This window comes from Equus przewalskii, chromosome 9 (assembly GCF_037783145.1).
Source record: "Equus przewalskii isolate Varuska chromosome 9, EquPr2, whole genome shotgun sequence".
In the NCBI taxonomy this organism is placed as follows: Eukaryota; Metazoa; Chordata; class Mammalia; order Perissodactyla; family Equidae; genus Equus; species Equus przewalskii.
In genome coordinates, this window is record NC_091839.1 from 29743826 (window position 1) to 29761320 (window position 17495).

At 39.5% G+C, this 17495-nt stretch overlaps 1 protein-coding gene and 1 long non-coding RNA gene across 9 annotated transcripts in view; one reads left to right on the forward strand and one right to left on the reverse strand.

The window, feature by feature from the left end:
* Positions 1-664, forward strand: part of LOC139073607 (uncharacterized) — a 37682-nt gene extending 37018 nt beyond the window's left edge. Inside the window, exon 3 of the long non-coding RNA XR_011522513.1 lies at positions 385-664. This is a non-coding gene — a long non-coding RNA (uncharacterized lncRNA). The remainder of the gene's footprint in view (positions 1-384) is intronic.
* The window catches only part of FILIP1 (filamin A interacting protein 1), a 221663-nt gene that overhangs the window by 171879 nt on the left and 32289 nt on the right, over positions 1-17495 (reverse strand). For 2 of the 8 annotated variants that reach the window (XM_070558965.1, XM_070558961.1), the window contains exon 1: positions 16061-16340. The exons of the other annotated variants lie outside the window; for them this stretch is intronic. The gene's annotated coding sequence lies outside the window, so the exon portion shown is untranslated. Of the gene's footprint in view, positions 1-16060; positions 16341-17495 lie in introns of those variants that run through there. 8 annotated transcript variants of the gene reach the window in all.

Consider the following 17495-nt stretch of genomic DNA (forward strand, 5'->3'; position numbering starts at 1 on the left):
AAATGAACAATGAAAGCAAAATCCAAAAGAAAATGATGAAATATTCAATGGAATTTTAAGAAAAAGAAACTTCTTTATCAGTAATGGAAAAGGAATAAGTAAAACATTTATTTTTAAAATTAAAATGGAAGCACTGAGTTCATTATATTACATTTAAATGAAAATAATGGAGCCTCTCTTGAAAGCCATTTCCATTTATAATAAACAAAAGCCAAATATGATATAGGTAGAAATTGAATCATACGTGCTTTTCCTGCCTTAATACAACAGCTTCTCAGAGAAATTTTAATCACCACAAGGGGTTCCAGATGTGAAAGTGATTTAATTTTGGAAAGATCTCAATAAGGACAAGCAAAGGATTTATGGTCCTTTCACTCCCTTTAGGTAAGTCAAGAACACAGGAAGAGCTTGAAGACTGCTTGCACTGCCGGGCACCGGAAGCCATCCCAGCGACTGCGGCCGACGCCTGCTCCCCGGCCCCTCTAAAGGTGCCCAGCTCTACTGGGGTCATTTAAAACGCTTCCATTTGCCATTTTTAGAGGTGTTTTATACCCTCTTGCCATCACTTCCTTTTCTTAGAAGTATAAACTTAAATTAGAAAGGTAGAGAAATATTGGAACAGTTGTCGAGAAAAGAAAAGTAAAAGTCCAGCCTAAAGACTGAATTTGGCAACGTGCTGTTTCTTCCAATCTTTATGTTTTGGAGTCTTACATTAGTACCTACCTGTGTACAGGTATGATGGGTGACAATTCTGGCATGTTTCTGAGCTTGCTGTATGTTGAGGTGAATGGAAGGTCAGTTTTCCAGGTACAGCACTGGCCAACAGACCCAAGCCCCACGCCTGCCTGAGATATACTTCTGCAGTCACTATATTTGTAACAATAGTGGTATGTATTTAAGATCGCACAACGCTACAGGGCAAGTAAAAAAAATACCATCTTGAAGAATATAGCTGTTCTAAGTTCATTCAGTACTCACTCAGAGCTGGTCTCATCTTTTTAAAAACAACAGTGTGTTCTTAAGACATTTTCGTAACAATTTCATTACTTATTAAAGAAGAATTTCATTTGATTTATTTACTGAACATTTGGAATAATTAAACATTTTTACATTTACATCTTGGTTTTCACCTCAAAAAAATATTTATTGTTGAAACACTACAGGCACCACTAAGAAGTTTACCAATTTGGTACTGGAAGAATTGCTCTGTTTGTAGTTAGTTTTAATAAAGTGTCTTTTTCTCACTAAGCCCAAAATAAAATTTTTTTCTTGGAAAAATACGTTAGTGCTCCTCTGAGTAGCTGGCCATGACAACAACTAAATCTTATATGACCTCTATATTTGTGAAAGTTTGTAGAAATGTCTCATTATTTCTACAGTCAACAAAAAATAAAACACGAGTATCCTGAACTTGATGAAAGGTAAAAACTGCTTTTGAAAAAACCATAATATGTTGTAATTAATCAAACTTACCGAGAGAAAAATTTGGCTCATTGCTATGATAACTTTGGAGTGTTAGCATATATCTGGAGCCCTTCATTCTGAAATTGTTGAGGGGCACTTGGCCACATTTTTGTTCACAAAATGAAAAAACTATAGAGGAAAAAAGCACTCCTCAACGTAGGACAGTGCAAGTCAGAGCATTGCCCATATGACACTCGTCTACATGCCATGAGCCTACCTTTCTATTGACAGAATGGGTAGAACTTCCTTTGGCTTCATGACAACATTAAGGCAAATGCCTAATATATAAAATGCTAGAAGAATTGGTATATGTTAGTGAATTTCTTTTCTGCACTTTCTAGAGGTAAGCTTGGTGGGAATCTGTCATATTCGAAAATACTCAGTTTTTAGCCACTTCCAGCATAAGCAGTTGAATTGAATCCCCTATTTATTGAGCATCCATTGTACAGAGTTCGGCCATATGTCAAGGTTGTAGGGATCACAGAAGAGGTACGTCTCTCCCTTCAAGAGCCCCAGTTAGAAAGGAGTACAAAACAACAAAGTGAAATGAGCAAACAAACAAGAAGGCATAAAATCAAGTGCTGAATGGAAAATAATTCCTTGCCAGATGTATAGACCAAACAGTAAGTGCCCTTAAGGAATGAAGAGAACAGGGAATCAGAAAGTCCCATTTATTACGGAGGAAAATGTGAGGTGTCTGTTTTTGTCTTTGTCTTTTTTTAATAGACTTAGAAAGATGAACAACATTTAAAGAGATACGATCACCAAAGAAGTTAGTTGGTTTGTTTTCAAGGTGCTCACCAAGACTGGTGCCTGCTAGTAAAATAGCACCTTAAGCCACACAAGTCTCATGTCCTGCCAGGGGACCACTGAGAAACACTTCAGAACTGAGCAGATTTAGTATTAAAGAAAATAACATTGTTAGAATGTGACAGAATATTCTGGTTATATTTAAAGGAAGATAGAACTCAGTTGAAAGAAAAGAAATTGCCTAAACTATTCTTTTTCTGTCTCATGAGGATTTGAACACCAAGAGAGTTCAGACCAGCGGGAGAGACGACCTAAACCAGGAGTTCTCAGCCAGGGGTGATTCCGCCCCTCAGGGGATATTTGGCAATGTTGAAAGACACTTTTGGTTGTCACAGCTTGGAGTGGGAGATACTACTGGTATCTGGCGGGTAGGGGCCAAGGGTGCGTAAGGATAAACTTCCTACAATGCGCAGGACAGGCCCTCACAACAAATAATTATCCCGCACCAAACATCAGTTGTGTTAAGGTTGAAACGCTGAGCTAGAGCACCGTGGCAGTCACTGGGGAGACCTCCTATCAGGCAGCGAAGCAGGCTGGATTAAGATCAAAAATGATGTTACAGTTACAAAGGATGGAGTCATATGGAAATCCAGTTTTAGATTACAGCCTTCCTGTGTAAATAACATTTTAATTCTGGTCTCTATGAAGACATTTTCGGTTATTAAAAACAAATGCTTACCAAAGGGACATAAGCTAAGTCTAATGATGAGGAGCCATCAGACAGACTGCAAATGATGCGACAGGCTGCAAACACATGAGTCCAGGAATCTTCAGCAGTGTCCAGGAAGGGCGAGAGGAATGTTCCGGACTTAAATAAACGAAAGAGCCACAACTAAACACAATGTGATTCGGAAATAAATTCTCTTGCCCCAGGACATTGTCTTGCCCCAGGGCGTTGCTGGGATGGCTGGGAAATCTGGACGGCTGCTGAGGATTAGATGATAGTAATGTAGGAATGTAAAGTTCCTAATCTTGAAGCTTGTGTCCTAGCTATGGCGGCGAACACCCTCGTTTGCAGGAAATGCACACCAAAGAACCGGGGACGAAGGAACATCAGATTGGAACCAACTCTCCAAGGGCTCAGGGAAAAGCCTTTGTGCCATACTTCCTACCTTTCTGCAAGTTTGTGATTGTTTCAAATTTAAAAAATCAAATCAAATGCATTTTGGGGAAAGCAAAATGTCCATGCATACGGTAGCCAAGAACTGTTTTATTTAAAAATATAGAAACATTATAGTTTTACTTGGGACAAGAGAAGACAACCCCTACCAGATCTCTAGGGTAATCCCGGAAGTCTTTTAGGGACGAAAGTAGCTTCCTAACATACACAGAGAGACAGACAATGTTGGCATTATGACCTCCAGGGAATAGCTTATTAGACTCTGAGTTTAAATGGAATATTCCTTATTTATTTGGCCATGTGAACTAATCCATTAAGTCATTTTAAAATAACGTCAACTTTTTTTCTTATTAAATATGATGCATACTTGTTGTAGAAGTTTAAAATCACACATTTATCTTTCCAAACACAGATGACCATTGTTAATGTTTGGAATATAGTCTTCGAATTTTTTCAGTAGAATCTTAAAGTAGATATTTTTTATAATGTATTTATTTTTATTTAATATTTTATTAAATAGCCATTTACTCTTTCATATTTGATGTCTGCAGAGATTGTCATTATGTGGATGTACCGAGAACAACTCATATTCCACCTTTTCTTGATTAATAATGCCCTGTTATTAAACATATATGTTTGTTTCCAACTTTTCACTACAACAGAAGTGCTGCTCTCATGTGGCTGTAATTCATTAAAAGTCTTCAGTTAAACACCCACTCTGTGTTTAATGCCATCGCCACTACTCCAGGTGATTATCATATGATAACTAGCCATATGCCAGACCCAGCAGTCTCACGCCTTCAGGAACAGTCAGTGTGCGCAGAGGGAAAAAAGTGAGATCACTCCCTGTAACTTGTTTGCCCCACTGAGATGCTAGTTCCTTTTTCCTTCCAGGCAGCGTTTCCACAGAAGCTCTGCAGTTGACCTGGGGGCAGTGGGTGAACTGTTTTTAGGTTCCCCAGAGGAGGCACAAGGCTTCCTCCTTCCATGAGACTATTGCACTCATTATCATTAAAGAAGATATCGGACAAAATTTAATTGATCTCCATTTTAAAGTGAGTGTAATTTAAAATTTCCCCTAAAATGTATCTTAAGTATAAATCAAGTTATTTGAATTATAAATCACACACAGTGGGAGCTGGCCAACACAAGTCATAGAAAAGGGTGAAGATTTGATGTCACTAACAGCAGTTAGCTTTCCACAGGGAAAACTATATTTTATAACCTGAACCAGTCATGAGGGGAATCAGGCGTAAAACAATGGATGGCTCAGAGCTCACTCAATTCCTCTCCTCACATCAGCTTACAGTCCTTGTTGTATTTATGGTGGCTGGGCGTCGCCCACCATCCCACAGTTCTATACAGAGGACAACCCAGCACGTGTTAACAATATATTGTTATATTACTACACATTAGATCACACATATTACATATAATATATAATATTAATATATTATTGAAACAAAAATCTTTTCTGAGGTTTAACAAGTTAAAATGGCTTTGAATATATGGTTTATTTTTTTGACTTTGATAATATCTTTGTGGGTAACTTTTTTTTTATTTTATAGTGAATTCGGTATGCAAATCAAAGCTATCAAGTAGTAGAAAATCCATGAGGGAAAAAGTTATTTCATGGGCTTGCACCCTGTATTCTAAAACCTAGATATCTGAGTTTCAAATAAGCCCAAATTTTAGGTGACAAGAAGTCAGACCATGTCTTAAGGAAGAATTCAAAAAATAGCATGATTATACCTTTAAAATGGGAACAAAAACAGTTGTTATTATTATATCAAGCATATAAAGCATCTAGCATAGTTTCTGGTATGTTGGAAGCACTCAATAAAAGTAACTATGATTCTTATTATTCTGTCATTTATTTTCTTTCTGAAACCAATAGATATAATAGATATATTAAAATTAATATTCATTTATTAATGATTGTCATATTCACATGACAGTTTATAGATCAGGTCTTATTGGCGTCGTTGTTTCTAATTTGTCATTCAGCTTAATTGGGCCGTAAGTAGAAAAATACACAGACAATTGCTTCTGTGGTTAAGTGTAGATCACACACACCACAGGAAGTGATGTGCAACCTTCAGTTTGGTGTGAACTAAGTAAACAAATCAATCAATCACTATTCGTGAGAAAACTAAGTCGGGTAAATGAAAGTCATTACACAACTTCATTATATAGAATCCTTCCCAGAATATTCTAGAAAATGGTGTCCAATCCATTCCATATACATATTTTAAGTCTGCATTTATAACTCTCCTTTTAAATAAAGCCCTTATGAAAAGTTTCTGGAATGCAGCTGAGGATTTTACATAATCAAGATTCTGACTTTTTCCTGGTATACTGAACATCCTTTACAATCCTTGTACTCAAACCGCGTCCTTCCAGTCTCGTAGTGTAATAGACACCATTCCCCCTTAAAGCCTCAAGTTCCAGAGTAGAAAAATAAATATTCCAAACTGAGAAGAGAGTCAAGTCAGACCGTCTTCCTCTTTCCAAGCGTATGGTTTAACGACCACATTGAATGGTAATTTGTACTTCAAATTGCTCTGTTGCACAACAATCTAGAAGAAATGGCAGGTCGCTCCTCCAAGGTGGCTATTTCTCAGAGAGTGATTGGGGTTAACAGTTTTGATTGGAAATTGATAATAAATCTTGAAGTTGAAGATTAATTATTGGTAACAAATTATCCTTTGTGAATAACAACTTTCTCTGTAACATTAATAAAAGTGTCTTGATCTGTGTAGCTTTCATGTATATTAATGTTGAAGGATGCTCTGCGACTGGCTGAAGCAGAGAAATAACAGAAAGAAGGTTCAGAAAAGGAGGAAAAGAGGAGAGAATAAGGAATAAGCCCAGCAAAGCATGGAAAGTGGATTAGAAGCCTGACGGAGAAGGCCCTCATGGGAGGGAAGGGACAAAACGCACATATCAAGGCCTGAACCCAGAGGGAAAGGGAAGACGGGGAAACAATTCCCGGCATCACAGCATGAGTAGGTAAGGGAGACGACACAGCACAATATGAAGCAAGGACCTGAGGCTATCCTCCTTGCCTTGGCTGTTAAAGAACAGAGGACTACAAGGGGACAATGTGATGGACTCATTGAATACTGCACTGTTACATTACTTGGCCTAGCAATCACCAAATAGAAGTTGGAAATAAAGCACAGTGGTGCTATGATTCACACTTACATTCAATTAACAGATTTATATATAATGCTTGGGCTCATTCCTCTTTATCTGTGGGTTTGAGAGAGGAAAAGGCACTCATTCGCTTGTGCTCAGTATATGAAAAAGGACACCTGGAAGGAAAACAAAGTGGTAAACCACCACTTCTCACCCCAGCACATTCTTTGCTGGACTAACAGCAAAAGACGATCTAGATGCCAGCTTGGTTTAAAATACCTAGCGCCCACCTTCACGCTGGCTAACCTTTCAGGAGTGGCTTCCGCCAAAAAAAAGGCTTCCCCAGGAAAAACCACAAGGTGTTAGCACACAAGGTCTTAGGTGAGATTTCACTCACTTCACTGCTCCCCGCCCATTCACAAAACTTTCCTGCTCTCACACCAGTGAGAAGTAGGTGGGCATCATACGCACCATGCACCACCCTCCCAAGACCCCTCACAGGACACACGCACACCACGCACAACTCAAAACCCAGCCTCCCTCCATCCCCTGGAATAACAGACAGAATTGATGAGTAGTGAGTTGCCAGTGTTCTGAAAAGCCCAGCGTCTGGAGGTGCCAGGGGCATGACGAGACAGAGAGATCATCAGCTCTTATACAACAGGTATATTGGGAAATAACCCAAGTCAAGTAGTGTTCTGGATTCCAGAAAAGTATGCAGCACAATGCTCTGGCTTGTCTGTGAACTCATATATCTGCATTCATAAGCTATGTGACCTTGAGAAAGTCAAACTTTCTGGGTCTCAGGTTCCTCATCTCTTATAAAAAGGGACTGGAGTCAATCATCTCTTAGCACCTATCACTATCTATGTTATGGTGAAACAATTTTTTTCAGAATAGTCCATGAACTTAGCAGATTGCCCCAAAGTTGAACCTTAGTACCGCTTTCCAGGATCAGTTTAACTCTATAAGCCCCATGAGCATGAGCAGTTTTATAAAGAGAAGTCAAAGGCAAGGAGTTCCATGCTCCAGTGCCCATTTTATCTACCTACCCCCTGGTCTCTCACCCTCATGATCCAGTCAGAGCTGTGTCCATTTGGGTTATTAGTTTATGTTTTGATAAAAACATCACTCAGGAAATACATTGCCATCAAGATGTACCCGGCACTTCAAAGATTAGGCAGAATGGACCATGCAGCCTTCTTTCAACAACTCTGACGGAACAAGTCCCTCCTAGGAAATCCTATCAGGCTACTGAGGAAGAACGATGTGGGCTTTTTTAAAAAAAATACGAGCTCTAGGTCTGCCAAACTTCTGGAAGTCAATAGACAATATTTGAGAACAATAAGAGGAAGAGAAAACAATTCATTCTCAAAAGTATCACATGTTTTGACTCTCCTATTTCTCAAAATGGAAATGGCCTTATTTTTCATCTGAATATAAAGATTTTCACCGCATTTTGTCGAATTGCTTTTCGGGAAGCTTGTCCTAGCTGATTTCCCAACAACGGTATATACTGCCCATTTCCTCACCCTCAGCAACCTGGGTAATTGGATTCTTTTGAGTCTTTGTCTATGTGTTAGTTGAAATAATACTGTCTTCTTTTAATTTGAACTTTTAATTATCAGTGAAGTTAGTTTTTCACATTTGTTACAAATTGCTTATGTCATTTGTCCATTTTTCTTTTGCTGTGTCTCTTTGTTTTACTCACTTAAAAGAGTTTTTTATATTAAGGATATTTGTCCTTGATTATTTTTGTCACAAACATTTCTGTCTAGATTACTGTTTGCATTTTAACTTTGTTCATGAGGTGGGTTTTCTTCTGTGTAAAGGTTTTCCTTCAGCTTGTATGGAGTCAAATATTTTAATCTTTTCTTTTACTGCTTTCTTGTCTTGCTTAGGGAGATCTTACCGACTTCACCTATATATATTTTTTTGAGTATTTCATTATCATTTTTGTGCACTTAAATTTCTGAGGCATCTAGAATGTGTTTTGGTATAAGGTGTAACGTATAGATTTAATTTCATTTTTTTCCAGTTTTTTCAACCCCATTGATTGAAAAATCCAAATTTTCTCTTCTGTTTTGAAGTGTCTGTCCTTCCTAACACTAAATTCTTATATGTAGGTGTCTATTTTGCTGGGCTTTCTACTATTTTCCCTTGATCTCCTCATCTGATGTGAACTGATTCTGACACCACTACCAAAGTGTTATAATGAGTGCAGTTTCAAAATTCATTTAAATATGTGGTGTGGCAATGTTCCCAACTTGTACTTTAAAAATTTTCTGGCAATTCACACAGGTTTCTTGCTCCAGCAGCAGTTAGGCACTTGAAATATTGAATATATGTAAGTATTTTTCAAAGTGTACAAGCCTGTAAAAGTCTTAAAGCAAGTAATTTTATAAAAATATTCATCACTCCCTTTTAGAGTAGTCACTGTTTTGAAAGAATACTCAGAAGGGGAGTGGTGGTGAGGGTCAGGAATTTTCCAGGCCATAAGATGCATATTTGGCTGGCAAGTTATGGCCAATACAAGTTTAAGTATGATGAAAATATATGTATACAGTGCATTCTCTTCATCACATTATTCTTAAAAACATTAAAATTATCACGTAAGCAGAAAGAGTGCAACTTACAAGGTTCCTACCATTTGTAAAGCTATGTGGACTTGTTGCAACAAATCAGATATTTGAGCCCTACAATCACATTCATTTCTGCTGCGTTCCCTTAAAGCTTGTTTGTCAGGCCCTATCTCGCGTTCAGCCTCTCAAGTCCCCCTTTCCCACAGCAAGAGTCACTTTATCTCCTCCACGATTTCTGAACCAAACACTGACCACCCAAAACCAGGAGAGTGCTCACACCGTATCATTTACTCACTAGTCGGATGCGCTGAAATTGCCATTGGTCTTCCCTGGAACCCTTGTTATAGGATAGAGGTAATATATTATTCACCATTGCATCTCAATCCCTAACTCAGTGCCTGACACATGTGAATCTTAAGAAATATTTAGTGAATGGATGACCCTGAAGACTAAACGTGAAGCAGGAGGGACACAAAGAGCTCCAGCCCAGTACTCTTGGGTTTAGCATCTTAGCCATTTTGACACTGCGTTACAATTTTGGGATCTCACTCACAGTCTCTAGGACTGCTCCTTCTCCAGAACTATCCTGTCCTTAACCCCTCCCTCCCTGCTCTCCTCCCTGCTCCTGCTGGTAGGCTTGACCAAGAGCTGACTCCCTGCCTGTGTCAACACGGCCATGCTCCACCGCCTGCTGGGACACCCTATAACATCACATTAGACCCTCCGATGTCAGCTGTTAACTTGGACCACTCTGTCATCTAATGCATAACATCTGGATCCTGTGTTCCACCTGCTCCCAGTGCAGCCCAGCCCAGCCCCTCTGCCAGCATCAGCCTTGCCTGATTGAGCCCAAGGCATGTTCTTCAAGATAAGCAGACTGAGTGGAACTCACTCTACAATTAGTCCCTTTCACATGGCCCAAATCCTTTCAAATTCTCACACAATAGTAGTCATAATAGTGTTGAAGTCCAACTCCTATGAAAGTGTCAGGGAACGGAAATTGAAATAATATAATGCAGATATAAATCAAGTTTTAGGGTTATAAACATACACTAATACTATGTGGAAAAACAAGAAATCTGTTTTTTTCTCTAATCTCTCTCTTGAAAGGACAAAATTCTTCACTTTCTGAGAAACCACATGTCACTTTCATCTGGTTTTCCCCCTTGTCCTCTTCTCTGTTGATCTCAGCGTTTCACATGTTCGTTTTGGTGAGATTCCATCACAATACATCACCAGGAACACATGTGTTCCACTGGGACTTTATTGCCTGGAAGATGTGGATGGTGATGTAAATAACAGCATCATTGGAATCTGGAGGAAGTGATGCAAGGAAGAGAGCTATGGTGAAATAAGGCAATTAAGCAACTATAATCAATATTTCCCTTTGGGGTACTGTGCACGGTATTGATGCCGATAGGGACCTTCAGTGGTATTCATCAGCTGGAGCTGTCAACAGAAACATTAATTAAACGGCAGCTGTTGCTTTACCACTTGTAGGGGAGTGGAGCAACCCTAACTCCAAAATAGATTTCCAAGGATGAGAGAACTTTCAGCTAATAAACCACAATAAGAGCCTGGTTGTGTTTTTTTTCATGAGTTTTGTGGCTCATGAGTGAAAAGATGAGTGGCAAATATTTGCAATTAGACCTGTGTCAACAGTTGTGTCTCATACCACCATATTCAAAGTAAGAGTAGCAGTCTGTTACTCGGGATTCGTATATATCATTGTTGATCATAGCTACACAGTCCAGCTTCCACTCATTTAGTTATGCATTGGTTGCTCTCTGACACTCTAATGAACATTTAAAATGTTTGTTGATTTTTAATTTGTATTGTTATAAAAGCAATATGTGACCATTAGGTTTTCAAGAATACTGAAAAGCAGAGAAATAATCACCCATGGTCACTGATTGTTATTCCTCTGTTTATCAAAAAAAAAATTATGTTCAGTTGAATCAGTGGAAACTGGTTAGTAATGTTTACTTCCTCAATTCCATGCCGTTTAATGGAATCAATGTAACAAACACTTATTGAGCACTTGTTTTGTGCACCGTGATTCTGAAAACAGTCCCAAGTCATACCTGAATCTATTTATCACATTAACTTTACATGAAAATATTTATCGTAGAATAATTATGATAATTTTTCACTTTTTGTTTAGTTTCTATTTCTTGGAAAAAATCTGTGCTACAGTATTTGCCATGGGTGATTTTCATCTTAGTAAAGTTCATTTAACCAGACAATGCATATAGATTTTCCTCTAGGTTTGAAAAAGCCTGCTCTGTAGAATTTCCAATTTACAGAATCAATCAGAAAATTAATTCTATACATGCTACCTAAAAATGTACACTTTAAAAGGTCTTCAGAGCACACTGCCCCGCCGGCCAGTCAGTTCCATGGACAGACCACCTTGTTTCCAACGCACCTGCTGCTAAAGGAGAAGCAAAGTGATTAATCTCTTCCTGTTGTTGCTGATGTCACGAGAAGTTAGAGGGTGGTATGAAAGTCTAGGCAGGGGAATCCCAGGGCAAACAGTGAACCGAGCCAAATTCATAGGGCTTGGGGAAAGTCAGGATCTGAATAGAAGAGAAGAGTTTGCGGGTAGCATTTCCATGGAAAGGTAAAAAAAAATACGTTCCCAAAAGTAAGGCAGAAAATATTATACTGGTTCACAAGGGAAAGGAAAGATAAAACATAAGTAAGTCACTGGGGAAAATGGAGCACCCCGGAGAGGTCTCTAAGAGCATGGGTTGCCTCCAATTGGCCCACCTACTGGGAAAGCAGAGAAGAAGGCAAGAACCCAACCTCAGGTCAAGCAGAAAACCTTGTTAGTGGGAACTCAGAGGACCGAGGCCAGCTGCCACAAGACCCTAGATGCTGGAACAGGGAGGCAGCTGCCATCCAACGCCTTGTATCCTCAGAGTTGGCTCCAGAATAGCAAAGTGATTAAGAGCACAAGCTGAGGAGGCCAATTGCCCAGACTCGTATCCCAGACCTGCCACCTGCTTCTGGCAGGGTCTTGGACAATTCCCTCAGCCCTCATATCTGTAAACGGTAGTGCGTATGGATTTCTGCCTCATGAGCTGGTTAGTGTCTGACACGTAGAAAGTACTCACTAACATCAGCTACTTCGTTATTACGATCATGTGATAGAAAAAGGAATCGACTAGGACTCAGAGGACTTTGTAACTTCTGCCAAGTGACTTCTCTTCCCTCATGCTAGTACTGCCTTCTTTAAAATGATGAGACTGTACTGGTTCTCAACTCTCGATACACATTAAAATCATACAAAATCTTCCAAAACAGACCACTACTTGGGCATCCACTCAGGCAGAACTCTGGAGCACAGTCCTGCTAGCTGCACATTTAAAGCACTCAGGCGATTCTGATGTAAAGGGAGTGTTGAGAACCACAAGACTAGATGATCTCAGAGCTCCAGGGAAGCGCAGAGTCTAGAGGTTTCCGCCATCTCCGGTTTCCTGCCTGGTATGGATGGTTCCAGCACCAATGCTGCATATGCTGTATAATCATCAACAGTATAAGACTCAGAGCCCCATTCTTGCTCAAAATCATACCAGGTACAGAAGTGCCAGGAGAACTGGGAGCTCTCACAGAATGTCTTAGATAATTCTTGAATGAATATGATAAATTGTTAATATCTTCCATTTAAGAGGCATTAGCTAAAGATTAACGTGGAAATTATCACTCAGGTTTGTTGCCAAGAGAAATTTAGAATAACTAAATGAGAAAAAAAATACTTCCAGAAACCAACCAGCCAAGCCCTTTGTCTCCACAAAATATAACATTAATTCTTTCCCTCCCTTGACACTGTTACCCCCTTTTCACATAAAGACAGGAGAGGACAGAAGGTAAATCCTGAGTTTATTTGTTGTAAGGAAATCAGGAGAGATCATGTGAATGAAGCAGAGAATCTTGATACAATGTAACACGTCTACCTTTATTTTTTTTTTTTTCGTTTGGATTGGATTAAATAGATCTGTGCCACAGAGCAAAACGTATGTCTGTTTCAGGAAGATGCTAGCCTGTCAAGCCAGTAGTAGTATAAATCCTGTGCATGGACCAGTAATGAGCATGTGTTTGTGTGTGTGTTGGAGTGTGCTCATATAGCTGTGAAAGATACTGTTTTCAGTCATAGAATAGAATTGCTCAGGGGGTAGAGATTCAATCTGTGATGTGTTCACTTCACATGAAAAGTTCCCCTTCCTGGGATATTCAGTCCCACATCTGGGATATCTGATAGACTGGAAAAGTATTTATGGGCACTGGCATAAGAAAAAGCAATGTGTTCTCTGCTCCTTCAAAATTGTATTCGAACTGCTCTCGTTTACTTCAGACAACCCAAAGGTTCAATGCCATGCATGTACACTGGAACTCAAACGGTACAACTGTATCCGGATAGTCAGACATTCAGCATCATTAAAGGTAACTCTTGGTTAATAAAGATAAAAGAACTAAATAAAATATACAATAAAATGTCTCATGTCATTGCCGCACAGTAGCAAACCGCTGGCTGAAAAGTATTAGGTAATTTTCCTTAAACTATAGCAAGCTCTCTGTTTTTTTCTGAAGGAACAACATGCTACTAGATTGATAACTTACTACCTAAACAAAGTTTTGGGGAGCCAATAAGAGCCCTTATATGGAATGAGACTTTCTGTCCCCTTCCTCACATCCTCCTCCAACCAATGTGCACACGTCACCTACGGCTTCTTCAAGGAATATTGCTACCAACAGCTGCAGTAAATATTTTGTAGCACTCCCTCTTGAACCCACTTAACAACCCGAATGCTTAGGATGAAGGCAGAGATCTGCGGAGCATTTCAAATGTTACAATAGAAGGTAAAGTTCTGCGTTGTCAACAGGAGCAAGAGACCAAAACCCCTATGGTATCAAAGTATCTGGCTACAATAGTAGCCACAACAGCTCATAAAAGCAAGCACTCTATGGCATCCTCTCCCAGGGAATCAACTCAGCAACGTAGAAACCAAGAACCACACTGCCCGGTCAGTAACTGTGGAAGAACGGTGTCTGCGCTCCAGCGTCTCAGGCCTAGCTCTTCCTGGGTTGCCCAATTCCACTGGCCACGGAAGCTTCTGGTTCTACTTCGGGACCCTGGAGAAGAGCCCCAGTTGGCGTTTGACTCTGAATCTCTTAATTCTCTGCTCTTTGTGAATCTTTTCCGACAGCAGGGGCAGCTGACCCCCTGCAGTGTCATGTTCTACAACTTTCACTAAAACACCGAACACCTCACAGTCACCTAGGTGAGGGCCTTCCTTGAACAGCTGCCTGCATTTCGAGAAAGTGGTGAAAATATGAGCTAAATAAGGTCAAATTGCCTGGATTTGCATTTCAAATCTACCACTGGGCAAGTTACTTCCCATCTGTAAGCCTCATTTTTCTAATCTGTAAAATGGTAAAAATGGTGCCTTGTAGGATTGTTATGAGAAGTAAATAAAATCATCCATGTAAAGTGCTTGGCACAATGCCTGGCACAGAATAATCTCCAGTCTATGCTATTATTATCATCATTTATGGGTACCAAATAATTATATATAGCTACATAATATATATGTTATGTAGATAAATATAATTATATATAGCTACTATTATCGTTATATTATCTATTATATCATTACATAAGAATTGGGATTCAGATGTCCCGGTCATTGGTCGGAACACCTGGTATGCCGGGTAATGATTTGTGGAATGAACGGAATACAGAAGGTGAGGATATGTTCCCAAAGTTGAGGGGCCCCTGAGGAGTGAATTCTACCACTGCAGCTGGCTTCCTCAAGGGCCAGAACAGCAGGCTGTGACCAAAGTAGTTGGTTTGGTGGTGTCCAACCCAAAGAATGGTATCTATCAAGACAGTGTGTGAAAGTTAAGCTGTGTGTAAGGTCCCTCCCTCGTCCAAACGCCAGGCTGCTCTTCTAGCACGTGTCACTCACTAAACAGTTAACAAAACACAAAGAGCCTCGAACACCTCCAGTGTCACATTTCAAGACTTATAGAATAATTAGGAAACATCTGAGCTGGCAAAACTCTTCCTGGCTCACCCTGGCAAGCAGACCATCTTTGTTTTCTATTAGTGTGTGTTGTTGTCACAGTAACTGCCAGGCTCCAAATACAGGCCCAGGGTGTCATTTCCTCATGGACTTAGGCCGCCACACCGAAATAGCATTATGAACTCGGCAATGCCTCTTCCTTTCCTGCTGTGCTGTGGTCCTCAGTCAAAGAAGCAGGCCTTAAAATGAGTTACTTAAAACATAAGTATATTAAAGAGATATAAAGAAAAATAAGGTCCATTTATCCCTATTATTGTATCGCCTATGACTCATGTGTGTGTGTGGGAAAACCTTATTTTTGCAAAGATCTTTTAGATAAACAAGGCAAGTTGGCAGTAACTTGATTGCCTTGGTGATGTCAGCAGCCTACTGTTTTCAATCAAATTGTCCTTTGGCTTTAAATCTTTAGCAAATCATTTTTTAAAGAATGTATTTGGCCAACCCTGATATGTCCATTTCATGGCTTTCTTACACCTTTTCCTTACAAAGATAAGCAGCAGATAATTCATTTCTTCAAAGTAACTTGGGAAGATTGCTGTTACGTTTACTGCAAAAGCAAAAAAAGACTGTTTTCAAGTGTAGGCATATAAGGTCCTTGTCCAGTGAAGCAACAGTCATCATTTTCATCTGTATTTTCGTGAAGGAGATAGAGGCGACAGCGTTTAAGCAAGAAAGCAAAAACAGAAAAATCCCTGACCCTAAGGGCTCCATTAAAGTCAGATTACATGAGATAAATTCTGCATTCACTTTAAAAATTCTTCTTCAGTCTGTCTTTCACAGACCTCAGAAACACATAAATCACCCAACATTATGCACATTGACACCATTTCCCAAAAAGGAAAAGCAACACCTACTTTCCTTTGACTTTTCAGCGCTTCCGTGGCTTGAACTGGGCTCTTAGGGTCTGGAGTGCTGGCTTACGAGGGGTTTCTTCAGCTCTCTGCTGGGAGTTTCTCAAATTCTGCAATCTGCTGGGGTAACAGCCAGCTAGAGCTGCTCAGTTCACGTTTGACTTTTCTTATTCAAAGTTCTTCCACAATTTGCTGCCTGGCCTTTGAAATTAAACTGTCTGAGCTACTGCCACAGGGAAAGCTGTGTTCTGCCTGCAGCTTCTTCCCCCCTCTGATTAGCTGAGAGGAGGACTGACCATTTAAGGACAAAGAACATAATCCAATATATTTTCCTGAGGTTCCTATATTTTGGCCTAGAACCTTTATAATGTATTCTGTAAAGCCAGGAAAAGGTTTTTCCTTATTTTCTTTCCTTCCTTTCTTCTTTCTTTCTTTCTGCAACAAGGTTTTCATCTGAGAATGACAATGCTAAAACTCAGTTTGCCTTATCTTTTAGAAACTCATCCTTTCAATTGGGAAAAATAAAGCAAAATGGACAAGTTTAAACCATCACCACCCCGCAAAAAGTTTTTGTGACACTAATGCTACTAAGAAACTGCCCCGTTTACAAGGGTGCTTCATAAACGTATTTGTTAAATTAAATATACAGAGTAGTAAGTGCCCCATAATATCCACACACATCTTTACGATATAACACTTTCTTTTTGCTTGCCTTGGGATATACTTTCTTGTCATGTTTAAGAAGAATGAATAGGATTAAGGGCAATGAATAGCAAGAATTCATTTCCATTTGGTAAGGTTGAAGCTAGCATGAGATGACCTTTTTTGGTCTTTTCATTTTTATCTGTTACTAGGTTAGTAAAACAAAACAAAACATCTAAGGGAAGAAATAAAGAATGATGAATTTAATAACGTATCCCTCCATGGAGGAGGAAGTCTCCGTTGCCATCCATTACCCGGTGTCATCGTATATAAGAGACACCCAGCACTGTGTGTAAACACACTTCATCTCCCAGTGCAAATATAGAAAGCGTAGAACAGTCTATGCTGCGGGGGATTTCTTAGCCTTTTTAGTAATGATTCTGTAAGACAGCAGACTGCTGAGTGATAAGGGAGGGTTTGAAACATAAATTCCTCACTAAATTATTGGCTGGCGTTCAAACTCTGTCTTCTCAGCGTACCCGGCAGCAAAGCATGCCCCAAACAGGATGCCAAACTGAAGCAGTGCATTTTTCTGCCTTTCCTATGATCTATGAACCTGAGTTCACAGGCTATCCGTATGTAAGAATTTTGTGTGCAGCACATTAAAAATAAACAGATAATTACATTTAAGGTGTGGTAATAAAGAATAACAGCTTATATTTATTGAAAAGTCTACCAGGCAACTGTAAGTTTTATTAACTCATTTAATCTTTGAAACAACTCTAGGAGGAAGATA